The sequence below is a fragment of the Rattus norvegicus genome, chromosome 14, assembly GCF_021556685.1.
Source record: "Rattus norvegicus strain SHRSP/BbbUtx chromosome 14, alternate assembly SHRSP_T2T, whole genome shotgun sequence".
NCBI classification, from domain to species: domain Eukaryota; kingdom Metazoa; phylum Chordata; class Mammalia; order Rodentia; family Muridae; genus Rattus; species Rattus norvegicus.
In genome coordinates, this window is record NC_141547.1 from 53,202,925 (window position 1) to 53,217,142 (window position 14,218).

Genomic DNA, 14,218 nt, shown 5'->3' on the forward strand with positions numbered 1-14,218 from the left:
TCACTCTGTGTACTAGATACTAAGGATTTACCCACTGCAGTTTTATGGCAACAAGGTCCACTGTTATGGATCCATCCACATGCTTCCCCTGTGAAGATTATTGATTGGTATTCAGCCTCAGTAGCACATCTGGCTATTAAGGGCCTAAAAGCTGCCATCTGTCATTTTGGGATTCCACCCCAATCCTTGATTATCCCATATACACCCTACCAGGTCCAAACTCTAGCCGCTACCTCTGATGATTGGGCAGTGCTGCTCACATACTTTACAGGGAAGATAGATAATCATTATCCTAAACACCCCCTATTGTGTTTTGCAAGATAACAACCTGTTGTTTTCCCTCGCGTCACATCCCACAGACCATTAAAGGAGGGGATAACAGTGTATACGGATGGGTCAAAAACAGGGGTGGGAGCATATGTGGTAAACTCCCAAGTATTCTCACGACAATATTTTGAAACCTCACCCCAAGTGGTAGAATGCCTAGTGGTCATGGAGGTCATTGAAAAATTCCAGGTTCCTCTAAATATTGTTTCAGATTCCTCCTATGTGGTTAATGCTGTTAGTATTCTTGAAACCGCTGGTATAGTTAAAACCACTAGTAAGGTGGCAGATATTTTCCAAAAAATCCAAATTATCCTATTAAATAGAAGATTCCCTGTATACATTACTTATATACGGGCCCATTCTGGACTCCCTGGCCCAATGAGTTCAGAGAATGATTTGGCTGACAAAGCCACAAAAATGATAACGGTGGCCCTGGCCTCTCCTTTAGAGGCCGCTAAAGCCTTTCATGGCAATTTCCATGTCACCTCAGAAACTTTACGCCGCCACTTCTCTATAACTAGAAAAGAGGCACGTGATATAGTCACCCAATGCCAACAGTGCTGCCAGTTCCTCCCAGTTCCTCACATCACGGTCAACCCGAAAGGAATACAGCCATTGCAAATCTGGCAAATGGATGTTACTCATAATTATACTTTTGGAAAATTACAGTATGTGCATGTATCTATGGACACATGTTCTGGCATTCTACATGCCACCCCACTTACAGGAGGAAAAAAGAACACATGTCATTCAGCACTGCCTTGAAGCATGGAGTGCTTGGGGAAAGCCAAAATGTATAAAAATTGACAATGGCCCCGCCTACACATCTCAAAAATTCCGTCAGTTTTGCGCTCAGATGCAGGTTACCTACCTGATGGGCCTGCCCTACAACCCTCAAGGACAGGGAATCATAGAGCGTGCTCATCGGACGCTCAAATCATATTTAATAAAACAAAGAGGGAGAATTATGATAGAACTCCCCCCAACACCCTGAGTGGCCACTGCTCTGGCCCTTTTTACCTTAATTTTTTAAAATCTTGATGAAGCTGGACAAACAGCGGCTTATTTAGAGGAAAAAGAGATTTTGGTACTTCTGCAATTATTGCTGGCATTATTGCTACGACAGCAGTCGCTGCCTCGGTTACTGCCTCGGCATTGACCTTGTCAAATTCAGTACAGACAACCCAAACTATCAATGATTTATCGGCCACCGTCTCTGTGGCTCAGGACAGACAGGCCTCGGCCAATACTCCGATATAGGGAGGCCTTATGCTTGTCAACCAACGTATAGATCTGGTCCGAGAGCAATTAGACATTCTATGGCAACTGGCCCAGCTTGGCTGTGAGCAAAAACTCCCAGGCCTTTGTGTCACGTCCATATAATATGACAAATTTACCCGAGCTGCTAATCTGTCTAAGAGTCTTTCACAGCATCTGTTACAGAATTGGACCTCGGAGTTTGAACAGACACTTCGGGAGCTGAGAGCGACCATCATTCAAGTAAATTCTACCCGACTGGACCTGTCTTTGACGGAGGAATTGTCATCCTGGATCACCTCAGCAGTCTCTTATTTCAAGGAATGGGTGGGAGTGGGACTTTTTGGAGTGATCCTCTGCTGTTGATTAGTGTTACTCCTCTGGTTGCTTTGCAAATTGAGATCTCAAACAAGAAAGGACAATGTAGTGATCGCCCAGGCGCTTATAGCCCTTGAACAAGGAGCGTCAGCCGATATCTGGTTGACCATGCTCAAGCAACAAGTCACCGGCTGGACAGCTCTTGCACTCCTAGAACCTCAGTTCATTGCACAGGATTAGAGTGTCCGGCTTGAGCAGCCCATGAAGGGTGAAGAGCTTAGCATCGCACAGGGAAGTTCTACCAAATACACTCCCTGGAAGGCATGTCATATTACATGAGGGTTTCTGCCCCAGTTTTCCCTCCCTCGAAAAATGGCAGTGCGACGGATCGGGAGTGCCCTGGGTCCCAACAACAGCCTAAGGGTATCTCTCTTGTACAGGTTCGCCAACTTTGTACGAGGATATGACCTCTGTCTTCGCCCTCCTATATCTGGGTGTCCTGTTTGCTTAAAAAAAACAGAAAAGGGGGAGATGTGAGGAGCTGTCCTCACATACTCCATTACAAGATGGCACCGGCATCCGGCAGAAGGCACCTAGTAAAAAGGGCAATATGCAGGCGCCTGGTAACTTCCCTACTCAAAGGGACACGTACGTTTGGTACGTCATCTGGCATAATTGGCAGCGACCAGTCAGAGAGTGACATGTCCTAGGCGAGGATAGTTTCCTATATAAGGGACGGTTATTCCTCACTCGGCGTCTCCGCATTGTAAGCTTATGCTCTCCCTCTCAAGACGCATTAAAGCTTTTCTGCAGTAGGATCCTGTGTGTGCTGCGTCGTTCCTGCTGGCGAGACGTAGCGCGGGACAATATACCCAAAAGATGCTCCAAAATAAAAGAAGGACACATGCTAATCTATGTTGATAGCAGCATTATTTATAATAGCCAGAAGCTGGAAAGAACCAAGATGTCCCTCAACAGAGGAAGGATACAGAAAATATGATATATTATCACAATGTATTACTACTCTGCTATTAAAAACAATGACTTCATGAAAGTCATAGGCAAATGGATGGAACTGGAAAATATCATCCTGAGTGAGTAACACAACCACAGAAGAACACACATGATGTGTACTCACTGATAAGTGGATATTAGCCCAAAAGCTCAGCCTACCCATGAAACTACGGACCACATGAAGCTCAAGAAGAAAGACAAAAGTCCGTATGCTTTGGTACTTCTTTGAAGGAGTAACAAAATATTCACAGAAAATATGGAGACAAATTATGGAATAGAGACTGAAGGTAAGGCCACAGGAACTGCTACTCATGGACATCCATCCCACATGCAGTCAACAAACCCAGTCACTATTAGGTTTGCCAAAGGTGCATGTTGACAGGAGACTGATAGAGTTGTTTCCTGAGAGACTCTACCAAAGCCTGAAAGAAAAAAACGAGGCCAATGTCAACCACTTGACTGAGAACAGGGGTTCCCAATGGAGGAGTTAGAGGAAGGACTGAGATGATTGAGGGGGTTTGCAACCCCCATACAAAGAAAAACAATATCAACCAGCCAGAAACCCCAGAGCCCCCAGGACCTAAAACACTAACCGAAGAGTTCACATGACCCATGGCTCCAGATGCATATGTAGCAGAGGATGGGCTTGTTGGACATCAGTGAGAGGAGAGGCCTTTGGCCCTCTGAAGGCAGGATGCCCCAGTGTAAGGTAATGCCAGGGCGGGGAGGTGGGAGGGAGGGAGTGGGTGGTTGGGTGAGTGGATGGAGAAGTATCTTCATGGAGGCAGGGGTTAGCGGTATGGGATGGGGGTATTCCACAGGGGAAACGGGAAAGGGGATAACATTCAAAATGAAAATAAATAAAATATCCAAGGAAAGAACAGAAAAATATTTTAAAATGTACTAATTAAATACCATGCATATTACCTTTGTGCTCAAAATCCTTAAATGGACCATTTCAATACAATTAGCCAACAGGTGATTCTCCAGCCTCTGGATTTGTGAAACATACCTTTTTATATTTTGAGATTATAAAATAAATATACCACTTTTTTTTTTACTGTATTTCAAACTCCTTCCCCTTACCTTTTTTAGAGGAATTTTAATCCAGCAACATAACCACTAGAAATCAAACACACCTTTAGTCATACCTTTTTTTTTCTTTTCTTTTCTTTTTTTAGGAGCTGGGGACCCAACCCAGGGCCTTGCGCTTGCGAGGCAAGCGCTCTACCACTGAGCTAAATCCCCAACCCCTTTAGTCATACCTTTAATCCCAAAGGGTGTAAGGTTAGTTTGGAGAAAGAAACAATCATATTTGAAAGTGATATCCAATTGATTAACAGCCAAAATGACAAATCAGAAAAGATTTGACAGAATGAGTCAGATTTAGGATAAACTGAGCTCTGATTAGAACAAACAAGAACAGGATATTATTTAAGAGCAGTGCAGGGAAAGAGAGTTGAGTTCAAGTTGGTTCATTCAGTTCAGTCCAGGTCAATGGAGTTCAGGTAAGTGGAGTCCATTGAGTTCAGTCAGTGCAGTTTGGTGCAGTTCAGTTCAGTAAATTAGAAGTGTTCAGTGGAGTTGAGGTTGTTGGTAAGTCCATAAAAGATAGCTCAGGTTACTAGAGGTGGTTGAAGCCATAGAATTGGCTTTGTTGTTCATATGAGGTCTCAAGCCCCTTCAAGCTCTTTCAGTTCTTTATAAGTTTCCTTCAACGAGAGTCCGGTTCTCAGTTCAGTGGTTTAATGATAGCATTCGCCTACTTATTTGCTGTATTATGGCTGTATCTCTCAGGAGAGATCTACATCTACATTCTTTGCTTCATCCATCTTATCAAGTTTGGTGGCTGTATGTGTATGGGCCACTTGAGGGGCAGGCTTTGAATGGGTGTTCCTTCTGCCTCTATTCTAAATTTTGCCTCCCTATTCCCTCCCAAGAGTATTCTTGTTCCCCTTTTAAAGAAGGAGTGAAGCATCCGTATTTTGGTCATCCTTCTTGAGTTTCATGTGTTCTGTGCATATAAGGTAATTCAAGCATTTGGGCTAATATCCTCTTATCAATGAGTGCATACCATGGGTGTTTTTCTGTGATTGGGTTACCTCACTCAGGATGATATTTTCCAGATCCATTCATTTGCCTATGAATTTCATAAAGTCATTGTTTTTGATAGCTGAGTAGTAGTCCATTGTGTAGATGTACCACATGTTCTGTATCCATTCCTCTATGAAGGGCATCTGGGTTCCTTCCAGGTTTTGGCTACTATAAATAAGGCTGCAATCAACATACTGGAGCATGTGTCTTTGTTATTCTTTGGAGCATCTTTTGGGTATATGCCCCAGAGTGGTATATCTGGGTCCTAAGGTAGTTCAATGTCCAATTTTCTGAGGAACCACCAGACTGATTTCCAGAATGGTTGTATCCGTCTGCAATCCCACCAACAAAGGAGGAATGTTCCTCTTTCACCACCTCCTCAACAGCAACTGCTGTCTCCGGAGTTTTTGAACTTAGCCATTCTGACTGGTGTGAGGTGGAATCCAAGGGTTGTTGTGATTTGCATTTCCCTTATGATGAAAGAAGTTGAACATTTCTTTAGGTTCTTCTCAGACACTTGGCATTTCTCAACTGTGAATTCTTTGTTTAGCTCTGAACCCCATTTTTAATAGGGTTATTTGTCTCCCTGCAGTCTAACTTTGGAAGTTCTCTGTATATTTTGAATATAAGCGCTCTATCTGTTGCAGGATAGGAAAAGATCTTTTCCCAATCAGTTGGTTGCCATTTTCTCCTAACAATAGTGTCCTTTGCCTTACAGAAGCGTTGTAGTTTTATGAGATCCAATTTGTCAACTCTTGATCTTAGACCATAAGCCATTGGAGTTCTGTTCTGGAAATTTTCTCTGGTGCCCATGTGTTTGAGATTCTTCCCCACTTTTCCTTCTATTAGTTTGAGTGTATCTGCTGGAGGTCCTTGATCCACTTGGACTTAAGCTTTGTACAGGGTGAGAAGAATTGATCGATCTGCACTCTTCTAGATGTTGACCTCCAGTTGAACCAGCATCATTTGCTGAAAATGCTGTTTCTTCCTTTGGATGGTTTTATCTCCTTTGCCAAAGATCAAGTGACCATAGGTGTGTGGGTTCATTTCTGGGTCTTCAATTCTATTGCAGTGGTCTATCTGCCTGTCTTTGTACCAATGCCATACAATTTTTTATAAGTATTGCTCTGTAATACTGCTTGAGTTCAGGGATAGTGATTACCCCGGAAGTCCTTTTATTGTTAAAGATAGTTTTATATATCCCTGTTTTTTTGTTATTCCAGATGAATATGCAAATTTTTCTGTCTAACTCTCTGTAGAATTGGATTGGAATTTTCATGGGGATTGTACTGAATCTGTAGATCACTTTTAGTAAAATGGCCATTTTCACTATATTAATCCTGCCAATCCATGAGCACAGGAGATCTTTCCACCTTCTGAGATCTTCTTCAATTTCTTTCTTCAGAGTCTTGAAATTCTTATCATACAGATCTTTCACTTGCTTGGTTAAAGTCACACTGAGGTATTTTGTATTATTGGGATCTAGTATGCAGGGTGTTGTTTCCCTAATTTCTTTCTCGGCTAGATTCTCTTATGTTTAGAGGAAGACTTCTGGTTTATTTGAGTTAATTTTATACCAAGCCACTTTGCTGAAGGTGTTTACCAGGTTTAGTAGTTCTCTGGTGGAACTTTTGTGATCACTTAAATATTCTATCATATCATCTGCTAATAGTGATATTTTGGCTTCTTCTTTTCATTCTGTATCCCTTTGATCTCCTTTCGTTGTCTGATTGCTCTGGTTAGTACTTCGAGAACTATATTGAATAAGTAGGGAGAGAGTGAGCAGCCCTGTCTAGTCACTGATTTTAGTGGGATTGCTTCAAGTTTCTCTCGATTTAGTTTAATATTAGCTACTGGTTTGCTGTATATGGCTTTTACTATGTTTAGGTATGGGCCTTGAATTCCTATTCTTTCCAGGACTTTTATCATGAAGGGGTGCTGAATTTTGTCAAATGCTTTCTCAGCATCCAATGAAATGATCATGTGTTTTTTTTTATCTTTCAGTTTGTTTATATTGTGGATTACGTTGATGGTTTTCTGTATATTAAACTATCCCAGCATAGCTGGGATGAAGCCTACTTGATCATGATGAATGATTGTTTTGATATTCTCATGTGGCCCATACATATAGAGCCACCAAACTAGACAAGATGGATGAAGCAAAGATGTGCAGGCCAACAGGAACCGAATATAGATCTTTCCTGAGAGACACAGCCAGTATATGGCAAATACATAGGCGAATGCTAGCAGCAAACAATCAACTGAGAACGGAACCCCCGTTGAAGGAATCAGAGAAAGGACTGAAAGAGCCTGAAGGGGCTTGAGACCCCATATGAACAACAATGCCAACCAACCAGAGCTTCCAGTGACTAAGCCACTACCCAAAATTATACTTGGACTGACCCTGGGCTCCAACTCTATAGGTAGCAATGAATAGCCTAGTAAGGGCACCAATGGAAGGGGTGGCCCGTGACCCTGCCAAGACTTAACCCCCAGTGAATGGGATTGTTGGGGGGAGGGTTTTATGGGTGGAGGATGGGGAGGGAAACACCCATATAAAACGGGAGGGCAAGCGTTAGGGGAATGCTGGCCTGGAAACTGGGAAAGGTAATAACAATTGAAATGTAAATAAGAAATACACAATTTAATAAAGATGCAGAGAAAAAAAGAAGGAGCCAGAAGATAAAAACAAGCTTAATTTGAGGACAAGGAGAACAACTCATTTTAAAGCTCAGAGAAGCATTGAGTCAATAACCCCAAAGAGGCCTTTGAGCTAGAACAGCTAGGTTGAACCAGCCAGCCAGTATTCAGAGAGAATTAGAAAGGCTGAGCTCTTTCTGAAACAGCATTTACATCAGGCCAATAAAAGTTACTGTTACATTTTATTGTTAAGCTCAGGAATAATTGCAGAAGAATGAATGGAAAAAAATTTAAGATCCGAGTAAAAGTGATTTTGCTGAGAAATTTTGTCTCCTTGCAATGTCTGAGTCTTCATCTACAGAGTCTCAAGTACATTACTGCCTATCCATGAACTGAAAGAGAACAGCTACAGCAGACATCCACATAGAATTTTATGCTCTCTTCATTACTGATGCCATCATATACCATTTGTTCCCCATTCCCAAGAGTATTTCCTCCTGCTTTCCTCACTGCCTGATACCTATCTTTCTTGTGAAATTCTTCTCCTTTTTCATTATTGTACTTAATATATTTTTTCAATATTTTGCTCAAATGAGTTTCTGTAAACATATTGCCCTATGGCCACATTGACAGATTCTGAAATCTTATCAAAAGCCATATACCAAAATGTGTATATGCAGCACTAATATGACAAAATAAGTTTCAACTAAATCAAGACACAAAGTTTTACAAGTGTGGCAGAAGGCTAGATGTTAAAGGCCATTAAGGATAGTGTGAATATGACATATTGCAATGAATGAAATTATCAAATATTTATAAAATATTTTAAAACATTTAAGTACAACTATCTTTCACTGATCTTTTCTAAAATGTGAACAAAATTTCCTTTATAGCGAATCACATTTTAAAAGTTAATAAATTCATCATGATTTTAAAATTTTTAGTTGGTTGTTAAGATTTCATACAAGTATAAAATGTATTTATATCATATCTACCCCAAACACTACCTCTACTTTTTCCCTAGAACATTCTTCTCCCAGAATGCCCTGATGATCTTCATATTTTGTTTAGGAAAGTGACCCGTCCAGCAGGTCCAGTTATTCAGGGTTCTGAAGAGGCACTACTTGAGGGTCAAAGGCGGGGAGAAAAGAAGGAGACCAAGCAAGGTTCTGTTGTCAAGGTCTCATTTATTGAGTGGAATGTACAGCATTTAAAGCTCTGAGGCAGGAATTGAAGCTTTGGGTGGGGGAGTATTGGGAAGTGCCCAGGGATATAAGGTGAATCGATAAACTGCAATATATCCTCCTTAAACAAAGAGGCAATAATCTTCCAGGGACGTGTTCTTTGAAAAGGTCGAGCCCTTCTCAGGAATCTGCTCAGGGCAGGGCACTAGCTCTGCTCAGTCTGAAACATCCTGTGATTGATCCCTGAATCTTCCTGGGAAATGCTTTTGTCCAACAATCTCATAATCTTACAGCATCCATCTTAGGGGTGAGCATCTGTGGCCATACAGCCCAGAGTCAAGTAGCCACCTTGAGCTATACAGTCACAAAGCAGCCAGGCCCAAATCCAATATGGCTCCCTACAGAAAAGTAGTAGTTTAAATTCATGCAGTTGTATATTTTGTTCCCTTAAAACATTATAGCTAATAAAACATATCTAACAAATTGTGAACTTCTATTTTATTGAGCATAGTACAATTTTAAGAAACAGGAAAGTTAAAATTAAGAATGAATTTGAAATTTATTTTATCTGAAAACATTTTCTTTAGTGGTACCCCAATTTGCCATGGCAATTGATTGAGTAAAGTACAACCCTCAAATTAAAAGGTTTCAAATGTTTTTTTTTATAGATTTAGCAAATTAAAACCTTCATGGGTACACAATCAATGTTTTGTTTGCCAAATTTATACAAATGATTTTTATTCGCTCCTATAAAGCTCACATTAAAGGTTCAAATCTATTCTGAAGACTGCTATGTTTTCAAATAAACTTTTCTTGAAAATACTACTGTGTTTGTAGATCTCTGTGGGAGTATAGCTTCACATCTTCTCCAATTCTATGATCTCTTAGTGATACAGATTGTATTATAACTGTTCCTACAGCTCAAGAGGACTCTCATGGCTTTGGAGTTATTATTTCTCTCCATTGTTGCTGTTTTTTCCTTGCCAGGCACTGACTGATTCCAAATCAACCCTCCCTTCTGGGAGTTTGCACATTCTAACAATTGAACAGCTGTCTTAGGTAGTGGTGTTTCTATAACTCTCAGCAGGCACTCACACTATTAATACCATTTTACATGTCTAATAGGAATATTCTTAAACACCACAAATCCTAATTGTTCGAGCAGCAGTGGGCCTTAATTCATAACAACTATTTCTGAAAACAAAGACCTTTGCTACTTGGCACAGAACTCCTATGAGCGGCCCTCCCCTTTTATCTGAGGGTGAACATCATCTATGGAAAGACTGCTGCCTGGGAGGTGATAATTACCCTTCTGAGCATCCTGGGAACTCCCTGGTGCTACATGACGATGCAGTCAGCAAACTCATATTTGCTCATCTCTCCTTGCCTCCTCATGTTCACATGTTCCCAAATTATCTAATAATCACTTTATTTTGGAGGAAAGGTCAAAAGTGTATGACTCATGCTTATATTCTTAAATTTTTCCCTTTGAAAGGAAGATATCCCACTGACATTATGTACATGCATTTATTGAGCAACATTTTTTGTTCTGAAATAAAAAGCAATCCTATTTATCTAAATACTCAAATATTTATCCTTTTCTTAAGTTCTAAAGAAAAAGCAGACTATTGTAATGTTCTTACAATTGATGAAAAAGAAACCACGAATTTGAAGGACAGTGTTAAGTAAACTATAGAAGGATTTCCAGGAAACAGAGGAAAGAATAAATGTTGAAATGAAAATAAAGTATAAAATATTAAAAATTTATGCTTAATGGTTTTTACTAAATATGGCATTTAAACTTTACATAGTTATGTGAAACAAGTTTGTATTGTAGCACCAAATACACACTTCTATTTGGCAGTAGTAACAATGGATGTTCAAATTTCATTTTTCAAGTAAATTGGAACAGATTTTAAATATAGAATCATCACATGTTCCATATATGAGAATATAGAAATATGCTATATGCTTATATTTAGTGAATACTTGAATAGATAAAAATATATGAATTAAGAGCATTATGCTACCATGATGCTGTCTATTAAATTTTTAAAAAGGTTGGGTGAATAGTTCTAGAGCAAAATTTTGTGAAAAAACCATGTATCAAAGCAGTATGATTTGTTGTTATATGTGGGAACATCTTTTGGCCATGTGTCTAGTAGTGGTATAGCTGGGATTTCAGGTAGAACTATTTCCCATTTTCTGAGGAAGTGCCAGATTGATTTCTGAAGTGGTTTTACTAGCTTGCAGTCCTAACAGTAATGGAGGGGCATTCCTTTTTCTACACATCCTCACCAGCATCTGACTTTTTTATCTTTGTCATTCTAATTAGTGTGAGGTAGAATATCATGGTCATTTTGACTTGCTTTTCCCTGATAAATAAGGATATTGAACATTTCTTTAAGTGCTTCTCAGACATTTGAGATTCCTCAGTTGAGAATTCTTTGTTTAGCTTTTTACCCCATTTTTGAATAGGGTTATTTGATTCTCTGAAGTCAACTTCTTGAGTTCTTTGTACATTTGGATATTAGCACTTTATTGGATGTAAGGTTGGTAGAGATCTTTTCCCAATCTGTGAGTTGCCGTTTTGTCCTGTTGACAATGTCCTTTGCCTTACAGAATCTTTTCAATTTTATGAGGTCCCATTTGTCAATTGTTTATCTTACAACATGAGCCATGGGTGTTCTGTTTGGAAAATTATCCCCTGTGCTGATATGATCTCTAAGCTTATTGTGTATAGACAGTCATTGCAATGTAGTCCACAACTTAGGTCAGAAGAAGGCAGAAGGAACTGATTCCTCTTTTTATCATTTAAATTTTTTGTCTGGTTTTTAAATAATAGTATATTTTATCACTTCTTCCTTTGTTTCTTTCTCTAAATTTTCCTATACACCCTTCCAACCCCCCTTAAAATTTAAAGCCTCTTTTCTAGCAAACTGTAGTTGCATGCATATATGTTTATACATATATATTCCTAAATATAACATCCCCAGTCTATACGATGTTACTTGTATTTATATTTTCAGGCATGACCGTTAGAATGTATTCTAGCTACCACTACTCCATGTCTACTGATTGAAGTAATAGTGGATAAAAGTTTACAATGACACTACTTACTTGAAAATTGCATAAATGTAGATAGAACACACTAGCACATACACACACAAGACATGTGGAAATGAACCTATAAAAATACACAGTGAAAGCTTTCATTATTCAAATGCTTCTTTTGTCTTTTTATCCTCTTATCCTTCATCATATATAGATAGGAGAAAATAGAGAATTAAAGAGAAAACAGCAGGAAAAACAAATGTTTACTTTTGTGCTTTTAATTTTTTTCACAGCAATATTTAAGATTATAATAAATACTCTAATTAGATCTTTAACTTCTGCAAAGGTCCATGTGATAAGACCTCAGTGTAGTGGCTGGAACTGTAGGATACAAATTCTAGTAGGAGGTCCTCATGTTAATAGGCTTGTGCTCTTGGAGGGAATACTGTTATACTATTTAGACCCTTACCTTACTTTTTCCTCCCTAGACTAGAGGAATACATTTTCACTCAGGCACATGCTCCCACTATGATGAGCTTATTTGCTCATCATGAGAGCATAGGCCTTTAAGGAAGGACACATTGTCTTTGAATAAGACACTCTAAATCTGTAAAACCACAATTAACCATTATTCTTCATATTGTCCCAGTGTCTAATTTAGTAGTAGAAGGTTGATGACAATAATAAGACAAAACAGAAGACTTAGATCACTTCATGCTACAATTAGTTCTGTGTCTAGAAGGAGAATAGACTAGAATATTTTGGAAACAAAATTTTCCTTTGAATGTTGGACCATGAGATTTCTCTTTATAGGATTTCTTTTTGATGAACATTTACTTTGGCATACAGTTCAGTTCTAAAGGTCAATTCTGCTTTTTTGTTATTCTCATCCACAAGAGCTATTGCTGAAATCTAATCATGTTTTATACTTTGTCAGTCTGCAGGTATTTTAAGGTAGCTACTTCCCATCACAAAAAGTCAAGAAAAAGTTCTAACCATTTTGAAACCTGACTGTACTAACTTATAAATGTGCGACATCCCTAGACTAGATATTCTAATAATAAGATATAAGTGAAAAATTAAGAATATGTTGTTACAAAATTTAGTCAGTTTAAATACTTTTACAGGAAGATGGCACTATATGCAATTTCCATTTACCTTTTCAATATAATATCAATATTATCAATATTTTTCACATATATAAAATTGTAGAACAAAATATTAGCATTACTTACCAATTTATTCACTAACTAAAATGCCATAAATATATTCCTCTATACCTCCAATCTGATACTCCTTAATTGCAATCCGGTCTGAGCAAAGCAGGCTATTGGGCCAGTGACAGCCTGGAATTAAGATGTTTTTGGTACCCTGGTAGCTCTGCGGCTGTCATCCTACCACAAAATGAATATATTGAATTGCATCACAAATGATATGGATATTGTTTGGACTACCATGAGAAAAATAGAAGGAAAGAAGGTTGGGAGGCCCATGAACAATCAAAGAAGGAAAAAAAATGGCCTGAGGACTAAGCTCTACCATAAACAGTGCCATGTCTAGAAAATACAAATGAAAATGACCATGAAGATGCATGAAAGGGAAACACCAAGCAGAAGGATGACAAGAAGACTCTACAGGGAGGAGTCCCTTCCTATCTGCTAGACAGAGAGGGACAGTGGAGAACTAAGGTACATTTCAACATGACTAAGCAGAAATGCAAAGAAAAGGCAGGAAAATGGGACTCCCTCTACTCAAAGTTTGTGCCCAAGGAGAAACAAAAGTATTGAAAGTTATTTGATCAGGAAAACAAAAAAAGAAGGCATGAAAGAGAATGGTTACAAAAGTCTGCTTTGTTGGTGATGGATTTATAAGAAAACCACCTAAATATGACAGGTTCATTACAACAATGGGTCTAAGTTCCAAAAATGCCCCTGCCATACACCCTGAGCTGAAAGCACCTTTTGTTTGCCTATACTTGGTGTGAAAAAGAATCCATCATCCCCATTATACACAACCCTAGGTGTGATCTCCAAAGGTATAGTCATTGAAGTGAATGTGATCGAGCTGGGTCTTGTGACACAAGGAGGCAAAGTTACATGGGGAAAGTACAAGTATGCTCAAGTTGCCAACAGTCCTGAAAACAATGGGTATTTAAATGCAGTCTTTCTGGTTTGACAGTGACTTCATACAAGTTATTCCACTCACTATGGAAGACAACATACACACTCTCAGGAAAACACCATCACTGAGATTTTTCTGAAATACCAAACAGGCTTAACCCATGTGCAGTCATCAAGAAGTATTTATAAAATTGTAAAGGAAAATAAAAC

The 14,218-nt window shown here is 39.0% G+C and overlaps 1 pseudogene; it reads left to right on the forward strand.

Moving 5' to 3' along the window:
- Positions 1-705: 705 nt before the first annotated feature.
- Positions 706-13,936, forward strand: Nsa2-ps6 (NSA2 ribosome biogenesis factor, pseudogene 6; annotated as a pseudogene).
- Positions 13,937-14,218: the final 282 nt, after the last annotated feature.